The sequence below is a fragment of the Vanessa tameamea genome, chromosome 25 (assembly GCF_037043105.1).
Source record: "Vanessa tameamea isolate UH-Manoa-2023 chromosome 25, ilVanTame1 primary haplotype, whole genome shotgun sequence".
Lineage (NCBI taxonomy): Eukaryota > Metazoa > Arthropoda > Insecta > Lepidoptera > Nymphalidae > Vanessa > Vanessa tameamea.
The window spans coordinates 8,888,631-8,906,569 of NC_087333.1; the positions used below are offsets into that span (position 1 = coordinate 8,888,631).

The 17,939-nt window shown below is 34.4% G+C and overlaps 1 protein-coding gene across 2 annotated transcripts in view; it reads right to left on the bottom strand.

Moving 5' to 3' along the window:
• The window catches only part of LOC113392859 (uncharacterized), a 156,418-nt gene extending 148,763 nt beyond the window's left edge, over window positions 1–7,655 (bottom strand). For both annotated transcript variants that reach the window (XM_064219052.1, XM_064219051.1), the window contains exon 1: window positions 7,608–7,655. The gene's annotated coding sequence lies outside the window, so the exon portion shown is untranslated. The remainder of the gene's footprint in view (window positions 1–7,607) is intronic.
• Window positions 7,656–17,939: the final 10,284 nt, after the last annotated feature.

Below are 17,939 nucleotides of genomic sequence, written 5' to 3' on the forward strand. Positions count from 1 at the left end.
AAGATTCCGGGTTCAAATACTACAGTGCGGTGTAAGAAATCACTTCGCATCTCATTTGTGAAATGTTGACAGCCGACTTACGGTGATACGCAATTTTGAAACGTGTGTATTATGAATTTTGGACTTAAAACAGTCAATTTCGTATATCAAAGTACCTTATAAGTAATATATTTTCGTTTTGTTTTTCTTTTTTAATTTTCTAATTTGCTTTTATATTCCACAGTACAGTATTTTATATTTGTTATGTGTTAGTTTCAAATATTAGATAAATCAGTTGTTAATATTTGATTTTATATTTTATATAGGTTGGTTTGGTTTATATTTTTGAAGGTCAATGTTGTTCACACCTTTAATGATGTATCACTTTGAATGTTATACGCATCAGTTATTAATTTTAAGTGCTTAGTGATAAGTTGACTGAGTAACTTTTACAATAAATAAAAAAAATAACGTTCTGACATTTGTCGTTCGTGTTCTATAGTGAGTTTCGAGTTTGTGATACTAAAGTATATTTATATTATATTAATAAAATATAATATATATAATTTAACGATATAAAGGTATATAAAAGAGACGGTCATCACTTTTTCATTAATTCGGCTATCGCTTACGTAACGATCGCTTCCCGACAGTAGAAGTGTTCAATCTGTTGCGGGAAACGGCTCAATTTACTTTAAATTATGTAATTTATTCAATAGTGGTTTTCGATAGAGGTTTGTATCTGAGCATAATGCTGGATTGACAGGCTCCGCGGAGAATCACGGGCGCCGCTATCGTGAGAAACGTGTTTGATTCGAACTTTTTTATTTCTTGAGTCAATATTATCCGAGTAATTTCGTCCGAAACGCATTTATGAATACTTTTCTATTTTTCTGCTGTTTTCGCAAAAAATCAAACAGTGCCGCATTCAAAAGTTTGATGTTATGATCACTTATCGCGTAACTTTGAACAGTCTCGGCCTTCCGGATATTTTTTTAGAAGTATGTTGAAATCGTGTCTACGTTCAATTTGTTGACATACTACAACTACTTGAATTTCAGTAAAACTAATATACAGAAATGTATGTTGGTTTTGTAATAGTATTTGTAACTTATATTATATATTTTGTAATGTACTTTCACGAGTCTATTGCGTTTTTAGCCGGTAGAATGTGCATTCCGAAACTTTAATGTGGCTCTCAGGCTCTATGATCCAATAAGAAAACTAGAATAAAACATATTTCTCGTTTGTTTTTTCCTCATTATTTATTTCTTTGGCGTCGCTTATTACCGCACAATGGAAAACATGAAATACCGGTATATTTACGAGTACGAGCACTGCCGTGGCACTCGTGCTGCAGAAACAGCTCGAAGGACTAATGATGTGTACCGCGCTGGTGTCGCAAACGAAAGCACGGTACGTGTTTGGTTTCAACGTTTTCGTTCTGGAAATTTCGACCTTCAGAACAAACCCCGTGGAGAGCCGGAGACCAACGTGGAAAATGAAGAATTAAAGGATCCAACACAAAGCACTCCAGAGATAGCTGCGAAATTGCTATAATGAGATTGACTACAATTCAGGCTTTTCTCATATATTAGAGGTTATGTAGGTTTTTATAGTTACTTTATCGACTATCATGATACTAAATATTTTGATTGTTATTTCAGATTAACTGAACCCACATACACACACACACACTCACACATACATACACAAATAATCCCCAATTACTCCATCGAGAGGCGAATTAAAAAAAGTAGGCTATGTCCTTTATTGTGTTTGAAGCTTAGGCCGTAACATAGTTCAATAAAATCGGTTGTTTCAGCCGAGTGCCAGACACGAGCAGTACTTGTACTGTAAATAATAATAAATTCTGAGGAGTTACAGCGCAAAGAGGAGGAGGAAGGGGCTTTATATTTGAGATTTAGGATGATTATTACGTTATACATTACTTGGTGATAGGGCTTTGTGCTAGTCCGTCTGGGTAGGTACCACCCACTCATCAGATATTCTACCGCCAAATAACAGTACTCAGTATTATTGTGTTCTGGTTTGAAGGGTGAGTGAGCCAGTGTAATTACAGGCACAAGGGACGTAACATCATAAATGTCTATGGGCGGTGATGACCACTTACTATCAGGTGGCCCATTTGCTCGTCCGCCTACTGATACCATAAAAAAAAAAATCAATTTCGGCTAAAGGTCGATCATCATCCTTTCTGCGATGATACTGAGTAGTATTTGTACTTGACAGGAATTTAATAACTTCTAACTCGTCTGACCAGTAAAGCTTCAAAACCGCGTGTCCTTGTGAAAGGGTTTTAAAGCCTTACATACTAGACATGGGATCAATGAGGTAGTTAAGAATAGGAGGATACTGGTTCCAATGGGACTGATAATGCAAAATAAATCAAAATCATAAAGGTATAAGCAAAACCAAATAGTATTATTGTTGAGCTAATACTTGTTGACTTTCAGGCAGGATTATTTATATATAATTGTATTTAACTAACATAATGTATCTCAAATTTTGAAAAACTACTAAGTGTACCATCACCAGTGGTAGCTTTACGTCTAATACGATCCGTAAAATTACGATTCAAAAGTTTTTATAAAAGCCTACTTGAATAAAGTATATTTTTATTTTGATATTTTATTCGGAAAACCCGTGAAACGAAATGAAATTAATAATTTCATCAAAAACGTTTTTTAATCGCATTAAAATTGCCTTTCCAACTGTTCAGCCGTGTCTATTAGTTCTCTTTATTTAAATTTATGCTGAATTTGAAAATACCCCCCGGGCCGGAGAAACCTTTAAACTTTAATATAATACCCGGGAGTCTGCTATTTGTTCGGGCTGATCTCGAATATAATGTAAGCTGTGATTTAATATCATTGAAGGCTTTTTAACGGCAGTTTTATTGTACAGAGCAGCAATAGCATCTGATTGACATTCAATTAATGTTAATAAATATATTTATCAAATGGAAATTATTTCCATTTGATAAATATATTTATTATTTTTTCATTATTAAAATTGATTCTTACCTTCTGTATTTATTTTCGAATTGGATTTTGTAAAGGTCAAATTTCAAGTAGATGTATTTTTTTAACTATAACTAATGGTTAATGTTAACAATGACAAATTGAAAGTAACCTGTACCACGTACCATGTACCACGGCTGGGCTAACTTTCGAACTTAAACCAAACGTTCGTCTAACCTAACACTTTTATTTTATTTCATGGAGATTGTCAGATTGGCTAATGCTACCTGATGGTGAGTGGTCTCTACTACCCGTAGATATTGGCACTGTGGGTTAACATATCTTATTAAACGGCTTACATCGCCAATGCGCCACCAACCTTGGGAACTAAGATATTACGCCCCTTGTGCCTGTAGTTACATTGGTTCACTCATCCTTCAGACCGCAACACAAAAATACTAAATATTGCTGTTTTGCGGTCAAATATGTGATGAGTAGGTGGTACCTACCCAGACTTACCACACTATAAAGTGGTAATTTTGATTAATTTAAACACAAACGTTTTGTCTGCTATAACACCCTGGCTCAATTTCAATAACAACGAAGACCTAATAAAAATATTGTTAGCTACTTGAATGCCAAGTCCGCCTTCCATCGATCGTCCCCAGTTCACTTGGCACGCCAAGCCGGCAGTCTGCCAAACGGCTTAACACAGCAATATATAGAAATTGCAGTAATAGCTACTTGAACTGTACTAGCGATGCGATTAACATACAGTAGAATAGTTTAGAAGCTGTTTGCGTTTGTCGATATTGGTTTCGGTAGATGTACAGTCAGCCTCTAAAATCTTACTAATATTATTAATGCAAAAAATTGGATCAATAAAAATCAATAATACTCGGCACAGAGGTATGTACCTCTGTGTATACAATACAATATATATATATATATATATAACGGGGCGAGATTACTTTGATTGTTGATTTGGATAATTAATGAATAGTTGGCAATAATGTTTGATGGCTGATTTACTTTTAAGAGCGGGCACCCCGAATGGAGTTGTAAGTGTCATGGCAACGCGAGTCGTTATGTTTTGACAAGCGCCTCGAAGGCGATGGTTGCTTGCAAACCCATTTGCTCTTAATCGAGATAATTATTGTAATCCTTTGATATTATTCGGCATCCTGCTCCTTCGACATATATATATACTCCGAAATATAGAACCGTTCTACCAGTGAAAACGGTTTTAGAATTTGATCATACATATAAACATACATACAAACAAACAAATCAGTATATATATAGGTTAAAGCTAGACGTACTAGCTGACAAACAAACATTGTAAATTAAAAAGAGCGATGTCCTCACGCCGTTCTCTTAGTAATATATTAGTCGGATATCAACCGCGGTCATACGTAGACACGTAGACACGTCGTACGAAATAAGAGTTATGGTTGCGGTCAGAACCCGTAACCCGAGCTATATGTAAACCCAAATATGTTCAGTAACAGTTAATAAATTGCCTTTTTATTTAAAAAAAGATAGACAGACTGTGGCAATTGGACAAATGCCCGTAAACAATGATACTGTATATAACATTAATCATTCCTTACGTCAAAAATGCGCCTCGTCATGATTACGTTCTTATAATAAAAGTGTCTTCTGTCACTTCTAGACATTTCTTTCTGGAGACAATGTAGAGTCACAGGTTCCGTCACATTTCAGAAACTTTTCAACCGAGTCGCAGCCGCGACCGAGGTGCACTTCAACTTTTCAACTTGTTTTATTATTTCTTCCAAGTTATTTAAGTTTCTTACAAATCGGCCGAATCTGCATGTTATGAACAGCGTAGATGTGACTTATTTTTAAGTGGGTGGGCGGACCAAATTGGTTACGGAAGGGAGTACTGGGATCTTTAGCACCTTCAAGGGGGCTATTGGGTCACAATTAGCTGATTATGATAATGAGGCTGTCCGTCAGTACATGAGTTTCCAAGCGTTTGAAAAACTTTGACAAAAATTCTGTTAAAGTTAATTTCTTGAATGATAATAATAAAAATAATACAGCTAATTTCTTGAATGATAAGTAATGGTAGATTTACGAATATAAAGAAATACTGATCGCTCATTGGTCGCCTCTCCCGCCATCATCTGCCATCCAAGTCAAGTCAAAAATCTTTATTCAATATAGAAGTGTTTACACTTGCTTATTGGTAGTCAAAAATCTACAATCGGTTCGGAATTTAGCACCTCGGACCTGAGAAGAACCGGCGAAAGAAACTCAGCGGGATATTTTCTTTTTTTCCCATTCTGCATTTACAATAATAATTATATTTTAGTTATTTGAAACAGCCTGGCGATCATTTCATTCCCAAGGTGTGCAGTCAACTAAAAAGTCATTAGTGTTGTAATATCCTTTAGCACACAAACACTCTTTAACGATTCTTTTGAATTTTATAATTGAATAATTTTGAACGTTTTCTGGGATCCTGTTGTAAAAACGTATAAATTGCCCCAAAAAAGAGTTACTAACCCTGTGTAATCGGGTACTTGGAGTAACAAGTTTATTCTTGTTCCTAGTGTTAATAGAATGTACGTCACAATTTCTGGGAAAATCATTTATGTTTTTGCATACATAGATAACATTATCAAAAATAAATTGAGTCATTATTTTAATTTCTTTAAATGTACCTCTTAACGAATCTTTTGGGCCCAAGTTATAAATTGCACGAATAGACGTCTTCTGCAGTACAAAAATGGTATTAATGTCTGCTGCATTACCCCAGAGTAGGATTCCATTATACTGTGGAAATAACTGAAATACACAAGGCGAGCCGTATCCACATCAGTCAAAAGTCTAATTTTTTTTACCGCATAGGCTGCAGAGCTGAGTCTATTCGCCAATTTATTTATATGGGGGCCCCATTGGAGCTTAGAGTCTATTGTCATACCAAGGAACTCTGTTCATTCTAAAACATCTAATGCTTCCCCGTGTAAAAGTACACTCGTTTTGACACATCTTACATTGGGAGTAGTGAATTTAATACATTTTGTCTTTTTACTATTTAACATTAAATTATTAACACTAAACCAATTTACTATTTCAGAGAGAGCATTGGTCACATCGTCATATATTGAAAGACGTCTTTTTATCTTAAAAATTAAAGAAGTATCATCAGCAAACAATACTATCTCGAGTTTATCACATAGGAGATGTGGCAGGTCATTTATATAAATAAGGAAGAGAAATGGTCCAAGAATTGATCCTTGAGGGACCCCCACAGTAACTGGAGACCCGGAAGATCTCTTTCCATTCACATCAACCCACTGATTCCGATTGCTCAGATACGAAATCAGAAGACTGAGTGCAGTGTCCCTAATTCCTTAATGACGTAGCTTCCTGACCAAAGTTTCGTGTTGCACACAATCAAAGGCCTTAGATAAATCACAAAATATCCCTAAGACATCCTGTGACTCCTCCCAGGCCTTGTAAATATATTTAACCAGCTCAACACCAGCGTCAGTTGTCGAGCGACCCCTTGTAAATCAAAATTGTTTCTTGTGTAGCAACTTGTTATTATTAAAATGTACTAGCATTTGATTTAGTAATAACTTATTCTAAGATCTTGCTAAGTTGGTAGTACAGAGATGGGCCTATAGTTGTTGGGGTCTGATGTACTACCTGACTTAAATATTGGTAATACTCTACTATGTTTCATGAGGTCAGGAAACACGGCACTAAGGACACAATTATTAAATATGACAAGGTAGGGTGCGATTACATCAATTATTGAATTGACTACCTTAACAGAGATCCCCCCACAGATCGGCCGTTTTCTTAATATCTAGTGATCTGAAGGAACTTATTACATCACTTACACTTACTGTATTAAATTTAAAACTAATATTACATTCTTCCACATTGTTTTTTAATAATGATTCAGCAACGGTAGGAGAGGAATTTAATGAGTTAGTAGTCGAAAATGGAATGTCAGCAAAAAATTTTCAAAAACAGTTGCAACATCCCGATCTAAGGAAAATAAATTGTTATCAATAGATAAGCTGAAGTCAGAGATGTAATTTTTGACTCTTCCAGTTTCGCAATTAATAATTTTCCATGTCATTTTAATTTTATCTGCTGCGTCAATATTTTTTTTTATATGCAATGATTTAGCTGTATGACATACACGTTTGAATAGTTTAGAGTAGACACTAACATAACTGATAAATGAAAAAGACCGGTTGTATGATCTTTCACTATAAAGTTCATACAACCTCTGCCTACTCTTGTGAATTCCGACAGTCGCCCAATCATTAAATTAAATCCACCAATCACCAACAACATCAAAGTCAAATGAGTTGTTTAAAATAAATGTAACTTGCTAGATTGTTAGAAGTCATCACCGTCACACGTAAAAGGGACGATTTTTATGAGTGAGCGAGAAAAGAGAGGGGAATTAAAGTAATGACTAATTTAAAAATGGCGGAAGACGGCGAAACGGTGGACATGTTTTTTTCTACGTATTCATCAACACACGTTTATGTATGTTAGTATGTATGTCTACTATACTAAGTAGTACCGTGTCAGTATATGAAACCCTTGAAAGCCATCAACATAAAAGTGATATGGTTGTTTTTAACTCACGGGTCGTGGGGGGAGCGCGGGGTGCGGGAGGTGGGGGGGCGGCGGGCGGCGCAGGCGGGCCAGGGCGCTCAGCAGACCGTCCGTGGTCACGCGCCCGCGGCCCGCATCTGAAATCAAACGGATATCGTAAAGTTATCTCAAATGTTAGGATAATATTACCAGGTTACGCACCAAGTAAAGTTTCCTTTCATGTGTTATTATCTCTACAGACATGCCGTCCGTTTTCTTTTGTTTTATTTATAATTTGATTCGTCTTTTTGAGTGTGCCAGATAGCATCACAATCACAAGGAAAGAAATTAAATATATTCGTTTAAGATATTTCATCAATCAAATCAAAATATACTTTATTCTTATAATTTAAGGCTTTTTCAAGCACTTTTGAATCGTCATTTAACAAACTATTTAAAGTAAAGCTACCACCGGTTCGGAATGTAGATTCTACCGATAAGAACCGGCAAGAAACTCAGTAGTTACCTTTTTTTCAGTTATCTTTTTTAATATCTAAAAATCATTCCTTACATCATCATCATCTAAAGTCAGTAATGACCCAATGAATAAAATATTGACTTGGGTTGATCTAAAGATTGCGAGTACAAAGCACAAATACGGGCAAGGATCCCTGAGTTTTCATTAATCTATTTTGATCGTTTTGTTGAATTTTCCTGACAAAGTATAAGAAGCGTTCCATATGTTAATACAGTTCGCATGTGTATAGGTATTGTTTACCTACACATAACGATCAAAGGGAGAAGTTTGACTGTTTGCCTCTCCAGCTTCGAGGTTCTCGTCAGATCGTAATCACTTGACATCACTTCGTCTTCTTTGCAGATACTTTATTTTTCATAATATATGCAATGAATCACAAAAGTAAATATTGTAGATATAGATCACACACTCAATAAATAGCAAAAAATCTAATAATATAACATATATAAACTAGCTACTAGCTAGCTTATAAAAGAAGATCCTAAGTCTTGAGTTCTTCTCTCAAATAATTCTTAGTAGCAGCGTCGTCTTAAGAAGTTTACACTCAATTGACTCAGGAAGTATGTTATTTGTATGTTAATTTTATTATATATCTATTACACATTTTAAATTTATATTTTATTTAAGATTTAATCAGGTTTTTTATGTAACCAATAAATAAATATAAAAACGCTGGATTTTAGTGTGTTTCCGTTGATTCTCATTCGATAAATACTCAACAAACTTAAACACAACATTGTGTTACAAATTAAAATCAACTCGATAAAATCCAATTACCAACAACGTAACTATAAACATAATATGTTGTAAACATAATATATAGTCATAAAATACATATTGAAAAGATCTGAGAAAACTTTATGATCAGTAAACAATATACATTTAATAGCTGTGTCATTACTTAGTATATATTAACGAGACGCGATTGAATCTGATCGTGAGTGAGATTCTCGATCACTATCCTATAACATATTCCGTACAAGTTGATCCCGCTTTAACCGCACGAAATTTATATAACTTTACCTGTAGCACACAAACCGTCAACCCCAATTGTACCCCTAGCCGGGAAAGAACCGAGGCTAAAAATATCTTCATACCAAAATTAATCGAAATCAGTTCAGCGGTTTAAGGATGAAGAGGTCACAGACAGAGTCACTTTCGCATTTATAACACGTACGAGTGCGAATTCATTCGTGAAAAATTAAAAGTCGACTTACAGTGACACGTTTATTTAATGCGCGTGTCATTTTAATGTTATCGATATTATAATCACTGATATTACTGATATTTCACAATCGTGTTTTAAGTTTGTTGTTACATAATAGATCTACAGAGAGCTGACAATTTCTATACGTATGCCTGTCACAGAACAAGATTAATATCTTTGTCGATTAATAAATTTAAATCTCATATTACAAAGAATGGTAAATAATGTATATTATTAGATAAATATTATACAAGAATGAAATATACTAATATTTATAACGATCAGTTGAACGGTATAAAATTGATGTGCTGCAAGAGACGCAGTGCCATCAAGCAGCGAGTGACTTGAGGCTAGGGTTCTGTTAAAGCCTATGTGTATACCACCCGCTCATCACATGTAGGTACTGCCAAACAGTAAAACTTAATACTTGTATTTTAATTTGAAAGGTGAGCCAATGTAAGAAGAGGCACAAGGGATGTAACTTAATTCAATATATCATAACTTAGTTCCCAAAATTTGTGATGCATTGACGTTTAATGATATGCTTCATATTTATTACAGGGCTAACATCCACGGTGGTGATCATTTACCATCAGGTAACTCAGGATCATATGAAAACATATTCCAAAAAAAGTACATAATCCACTCTGCGTTTTTATATTTTACATTTACATTAGCAGCCTGTATTTCCCACTGCTGGGCTAAGGATTTCTCTCCCTTTGAGGAGAAGGTTTGGAGCATATTCCACCACGCTGCTCCAATGTGGTGGAATACACATGTGGCAGAATTTTGTTGAAATTAGACACATGCAGGTTTCCTCACGATGTTTTCACCGCCGAGCACGATATGAATTATAAACACAAATTAAGCACATGAAAATTCAGTGGTGCTTGCCTGGGCTTGAACCCGCAATCATCGGTTAAGATGCACGCGTTAGATTTTTTATAGAGACTTAATACATAATGTCAGGATATTTTAAGAATAATTTCTATTTCTTTATTATTTTATTATATTTTAAGGTTATAAGACAATAAAAGATTATATATGAAACACAAATATTTATTTAGCCATTATCAGAATCGAAATATACTTTATTCAAGTAGGCTTTTACAAGCACTTTTGAATCGTCATTTAACAAACTATTTAAAGTAAAGCTACCATCGGTTCGCAATGTAGATTCTACCTAGAAGAACCGGCAAGAAACTCAGTAGTTACTCTATTTCAATATCCAAAAATACAGTCATTTTAGTTAAATACAATTATACTAACTTTGTATATATAATACTAACTTTGTATATTGATAATTTCAAAAACACAATTCATATTTTCATCAATAATTTAACAAGCAACAACAATTATACTATATCATAAAATTATATCGTACCTTAAATGTTAACACCTTGCTGCTCCAAGTAGAGTAAAGTGTAAAGTAAAAGTGTTCTGTACCGAGCTTCCATCACTTATAAGAGCCTCACTACAAATCACGTGACTCACAATATTGAACAGAAAAGTCAAAGTACCCTCTTATTTAATATCAATGTTATCAATACAATTCAAAAATAACTTAAATTAAATTATTGTTATTACAGAATAGATTAAAACATACAATACATAGTGTAAGCCTTGTTTGTAATTGTCTAATTATTTATTTATTTCTTACTTAATCCGACACACGCGTTCTAACCACTTCTATATGATAACGCATTTTTATATAGTGTCAAGTATTATGTTTAAGTATTAGTTGATTATCGTGCAGGATAAATAATATTTTAGTTGTAATAAATTAACATACATACCTTGTGATATTAAGTGCTCATAATAAGTTATGTGTCAAGGAAAACCCAGAAACATTGGAAATATTACATAATCATATATGAAGCGCAGTTTGTAATAAAACTATTCAATAAACACGATTATATAACTATTATTGCTATTTCAGTGCTGCTAATTATAAATTAAATTGCGCAACGAAATTAAAATGTGAGGAATAAAATAATTTACTCATTTTACATACTCAGAATAACCTCTAAATTTTTTATATGAGACTGACATAAACCTACAGGCGTCCTGTCTATGTATATCTCATAGCCAACTTATTTCATTAGCCTTTTGATTAATAGCCCAACCATTTCACTAAGCGGCGTCAGCGGTCCGAATAATATTGAACTAATACATCATCCAGGAAGAATAGAGTGATTTTTCCTATATGTTGCAATGCTATTGGTGGGTAGATATGTATCAGGAATTTATCTGATAGGTTTCCTCGTCATGCTTTCTTTCACTGAGAACGAGTTTTGATGTTACATAGTGGATTGGCAAATTGGTAAACTGATGGTAAGTTGTCAACACCGCCTATAAACACTGGCACTGTAAGAAATATTAACCACTCATTAAACCTTGGGAATTAAGATGTTGTATAATTGAGATTTTTCACTGGGTTACTCATTGTTCAAAACGAAATACAATAATTCTATGTATTGCTGATTGGCGGTAGAATATCTGATGAGTCGGTGGGGTCAGATGGGCTTGCACAAAGCCCTACTACCAAGTGAGATAAACAAAAACTTAATATGAAAACTCAGTAGTCCTTGCTCGGATACCAAAGCAGGATATTCGATACAACATGTACTACAGACTGAATTTATGGAAGGCGGTCTTGCAAAACATTAAACATGACTCATATTGATATATAAGTCATTAATATGTATGTACTAGGTACAAGTAATCAATACAATTTCTGTAAAGAATTTAATTAAATACTGTCTAGCGGAGCCGAGATGGCCCAGTGGTTAGAACGCGTGCATCTTAACCGATGATTTCGGGTTCAAATCCAGGCAGGCACCACTGAATTTTCATGTGCTTAATTTGTGTTTATAATTCAACTCGTGCTCGGCGGTGAAGGAAAACATCGTGAGGAAACCTGCATGTGTCTACTTCCAAAGAAATTTTGCCACATGTGTATTCCACCAACCCGCATTGGAGCCGCGTGGTGGAATATGCTCCAAACCTTATCCTCAAAGGTAGAGGAGGCCTTAACCCAACAGTGGGAAATTCACAGGCTGTTAATGTTTAATAATGTACTGTCTAGCGAAACATGTAGAGTTAAAGAGCAAGATAATGTTTTAATAATATGTTGAACGAAGCCAGTGACTCTGCGAGTCCTGCAGAAGCAGGACTCGCAGACTATTTATTTTACAAACCCTCTAGAAAGAGGGTTTGTCAAATAAATAGTTCAAAGAGTAAGAAGTTAATACATTATGAAGTGAACTGAAGGATATTTAAAATCAAATAAAATTTAAATTATAATTAAATGAATCAAGCTTTTAAAAGTATCCTTCATGTAGAGCTGGAAAGTTATATATAAAGTATCAGCAATCAAAAATTACTTTTAAAAGCTCGATGCAACATTGTTTATATTTCCGGAACCATCCGAGCGTTTTAATGCCTTAAAATCAACTTTTAATAATAATTATTATTATAATAGAGGATAAAAAAGCGTGGAGCTGATACTTGTTGACTTCCAGGCAGGATGTTTTATATACAATAATATAATTGTATTTAACTAACATAACTTTGTATTTCAAATGTTGAAAAATAGTAACTACGGAGTTTCTCGCCGGTTCTTCTCTGTAGAATCTACATTTGGAACCGGTGGTAGTAATATGTTCTGTTTTGTACATCTGTCTGTCATTTAAGTCACTTATGACACATTTATTATTCAATTCAATTATAACATCTCCCCTCTCGGGGTGCTTTTGAGCTTTGGGTAGGTGGATAAAAATGAGGTAGATTTTCATCTGACACATAGAGGTTTTCTCTCGAAATTTTCTTACAACACTTTTTTTTTATAAACTACCGCAAAATAGCATTACTAAGTATTATTGTTCAGGTTTGAAGGGTGAGTGAGGAGTGAGTAGAACTACAAAGACAAGGAATGCCCCTGAGATCTTAGTTCCCAAGGTCGGAGGTCGCATTGATAAAATGAGGAATAATTAATGTTTCTAACAGTACCAATATCATCGGACAGTGGTGACCGCTTGGCCTATCTACCGAAAACTAGCTTGCAATGAATTACAAACATATTAAGCACATGAAAATTCAGTGATGCTTATCCAGATGTGAACCCGCCATCTTCCGTTAAGGTTGACGTGTTCCAACCACGACGTCCTTTCAACATACGTATATTATACCGTAAAATTTAATAGTAATAGTAATTACTTTTTAAACGTGCCGAATAATAATTTTCCGCTTGTTTTAGACAAAAATGAAGCCAACCTTGATACGATTATGATGATGTTATACGTGCACACTAATCAATGTTTTATTCGAACTTTTTTGTCTGAGAACTTTTTCTCAGAAATACAAGAATGAGGTTATTCCAACTATTAATGGAAGTAAAAAACAACCAATTAGGAAATGTAAGTAGTTTATAAATTTTAATTCCTACGGGCAACATTTTGCTTTCGGCTTGTATTGAATTTTATTTCACGTTTTTATTTTTAGGAGTAACTAAGAGCAGTGGGATTCATTATCAATAAATGTTAAATGACCATTGAATAAAATTAAATTTTCAATATTGAACTGTTAGTAGCTGCACATTAAATTCAATTTAGTAAAATGACGTTGTGAGAGTTAGCACGAATAAAGTATATTTTGATTTTTGATTATTGATTTGGACATAATAATGTTGTCATAGCCGATTCCAGCTTCGGCGGCCGATTTGAAAGGAGACAGGACGTATTACAGTGCACAAGTCTGTGCGCAAACACAGAAGTATTCTCTGTACCCTCACTCCCATAATCAGATGCAAAACCGATACGAGTAGAAATCAAAATCAAAATATACTTTAGTCAGGTAGGCTTTTACAAGCACTTTTGAATCGTCATTTAACAAACTATATTAAATGAAGCTACCACCGGTTCGGAATGCAGATTCTACCGATACGAACCGGCAAGAAAATCTGTATTTACTCTTTATCAACATTTAAATATACAAAATCATATTAGTTAAATACGATTATACTTATATGTATGTATAGTCCTGCCTACATCCTGCCTAGAAGTGAACATTATTAGCCCCAGAAAGAGTTCAGTCGCAGAACCAACAGTTTTACGTGTATTCCGAGGTACGGGGTTGGATTTAATTCTAGCTCCCATATTCCGAGCTGTTACTTCGAATGTTGCGACTGAAAAACCCAATAACATCTTATCGAGCAGAACAGAATAGAAAATAATTTAAATTTAGACCTGAACATGTCAACACAAAAACGAGTTTAAACGATATAAAACTCTTTGGTAAACACGGATTTGATTGATACAAACGAATTATAACGTTATCGCAAACACGGAAAAGGTTATCTCGTAGTTATATCATATTCGTTTCAAATACAAAACATTATATCAAAGCATTCGCTTTTTAAGAATAGTAATATAATTATACTGGATACTTATAAACTTCGTCAATTGCCGACGCACATCCAGTTACTAATCGACAAATTTTATTTTATACTATAACACAAAATGTATTTGTAATTAGTATATTTTGAATTCGTTTTGATTTGCTTAGAATACTTTCAATTGATAACCTGTTTCTGAATCTGCGAAGTAAATACACCCTTCCTGTTTACTCGTTTCTATAATAAGACTCCGCGGATATTTTTTGCTTGGCCTAATAAAAAAATTAAAGCTTATGTCGACACATTGATATATAAGGCATATTTCTCAATACAATATTATATTAAAGGTCATAAGAACTTTTCATGTGTTGATTCTAGGCAGGATATATAAAAATGTAATTGTTCTTTACTGAAATGCTCTGTAATTAAAATAGTTGTACTACCAGTCTGTCCTGCCTTCGGACATGTTCAAATATATAGGAAGTGGTAGGAAAATTATTCCAAGTACAATTATAAAATTCGTCGTAATCTTCATTGTTTGTTCGTTATGTACAGGCGTAGATGGGGAGAACTCGTCACGAATATATACATATACGACTACAATATATATGAAACATGTTAATCATAGTTTATATATGCTTAACACATACTCACAGTTATTTGATGTAAAACAGTACGTAGTAAATGAGATTTTGTTTGTTTTAATCAGTAGAATTTACATCTGGAACCAGTGGTAGTTACATAAATATTGTATAACGACGATAATAAATTAAAATATATCTTACAAGGTTCGTTTTATATATTTTTTCTGATTTGAAATTTGAATGAGCATTTGTAAAACGCAAAGAACCCAACACAGATCCCATGTGATGGAGAGCCGTCTTATTATTACATAAGCAGCCTTTAAATTTCCCACTGCTGGGCTAAGGCCTCCTCTCCCTATGAAGAGAAGGTTTGGAGCATATTCCACCACGCTGCTCCAATGCGGGTTGGTGGAATATACATGTGAATGTGAATACACATGCACCTCACAATGTTTTCCTTCACCGTCACCGAATTATAAACACAAATTAAGCACATGCAAATTCAGTGGTGCCTGCCTGGGTTTGAACCCGAAATCATCGGTTAAGATGCACGCGTTCTAACCACTGGGCCATCTCGGTTCTCAATTTTATTTATATTATTCATTAATAATATTATATATTCTTAAAGTCCAAAGTCTATAGATATTTGTTTATAAACACACTCCAATTATGTTTTTTTTTATCTTTTTTTGCATCTATAAGTTGTTTACGAGCACACGATGTTGACAGTTTTGTTGTGGGTTAATAATTAATTAATTATTTACGCTGATCGCCTCCTTAACTCAATCAATATACCGTCATAAGGCTATGTGAATAAAAACCTTGAAATAAATTCATATCTAAAATGGTTTGTTTTTTTATTCTTTGTATTAACATTTAATGTATAAAATTATTCACTATCAACAATTAATTTCATTAAATTAAACAATGAATGATATTTACAATGGATTTAGACGAAAGTAAATATTAGGGGTCAAATAAGTTATCAATAAATAACCTTCTCTAAGAAAAGATACTTAATTTTAAGTTATCACGAGCAAAACACGTTTCATTTACACTTAAAGCATACACATAGACAGTTCAATTACTTCTAAACTTAGAAATTATCCAACTTAGTTAATGTTTCTCCACACAAAAACCTTCAACTTTCACTTTCCCCGTGGGACATTGGTCTCCGCTGAACGCTGCCCTGTACCCTAAACTATCCTCTGTTGTTAACTCGTTATCATCAGCTTCAGTTCCCCAGACCCAGCCGATCTCTTCTTCATCAGCCTTTTCTTTTGGGATACTGTCATTTTGTCCAATAGTTTTATCTTTCAAAACAACAGGACGAGTCCCGTTTTTGCGTAGATTTTTTACTGAATTAGCCCCTGGTCGGTTTGTCCCTGGTCGCACAATTCGTCTAACGTTGTCTGGTTTCTTTTCATTGTTGTTAACGAATAACGTTCCTCTATTAAGTGTTAAATTATTTTGATTTGAATCACTTGGTTCAACGTTTGTTTTGAGAGTGTTATTGTGATTCGCAATAGTTTCATTACTTTTATGTGTTACCACAGATTGAATTTCTTCTTGAGCGTCTCCGTGTCGGTAATATTGAGTGATATCCGGTCCTTGTGCACTGGAATTGGCTCTGGGAGAATTATCTTGTGTTAGGTCTACTCTTTCTCTATTATCACCTTGTTTATGCGCTTCTGGTTTTATATTCGTATACACGTTTACTTCACTATGTTCTGTAGTTAAAGAGAGACGATCTCCTTTCCCTCTTGTATTGGCGTTAGTCCGTAACTTGTATTCGGTTTGAACGTTACCAATATTATTATTACTGTCAATATTTTCACTTATTTCTCTTTGAAGTTTGTGACTTCTGTGGGAATGTCTCTCCGGAATGTTGTGATTATTTGAATCCTGATTGAATCGATACAGCGCTTCCACGTTTGGACCTTGCTGATTCAAATTTGCTTCGACTCTGTCATCAATACTCCGTCTCTCCGAAACAATATCCCTATTTTGTCGACGCTCAATGGAATCGGAGCTAGGACTAAACGGTTGCACTAAATATCTGTTCACATCAACTAAATATCTCGCCGAAGCCGCTGCCGCGCAAAGAACAAGTATCACGACTCTGACGTCCATAGTAAATGTCATTTGAACATGTTTTAAAAGTCGTTTTACAAAGGTCACTTGTAGGCATCCGTCCGCGTCGGCGCCGGCCAGCAAACTGTTTATATCCTCCAGCCGAGGTAGTAAATATGTACCCGTTACTTGACTATCGTATAATTTGCAGACGCGATGTTTTTGCGCTTGCTGAGTCAGTGCGTACAACGCGCGTCACCTCGCAAATATAGGTTCGTTTAGTAAAAGCAAGTCGATTTAAATTCCTTTTTTAAAAATTGCGTTTATATTTTTTGCCTTCATCTTACATAATTTAATTGTATTCTGTGTGTTTCCATTCATTTAAATTCTGACTCATCGTCTTCGAATTTTATATTATTTTTCCCTTGAACTTCAACTAAGGTTATCGTGCTAGAAACAGCGCCGAGCTCTCTGAATATATGTATTTTAAAATGAACCGAAAATTATTTACTATATCATATAAAAATCTGTTTCTATAAAAAAAAAATCTATACCAAGCATTCCATTGATTTCTTCAATTCACACA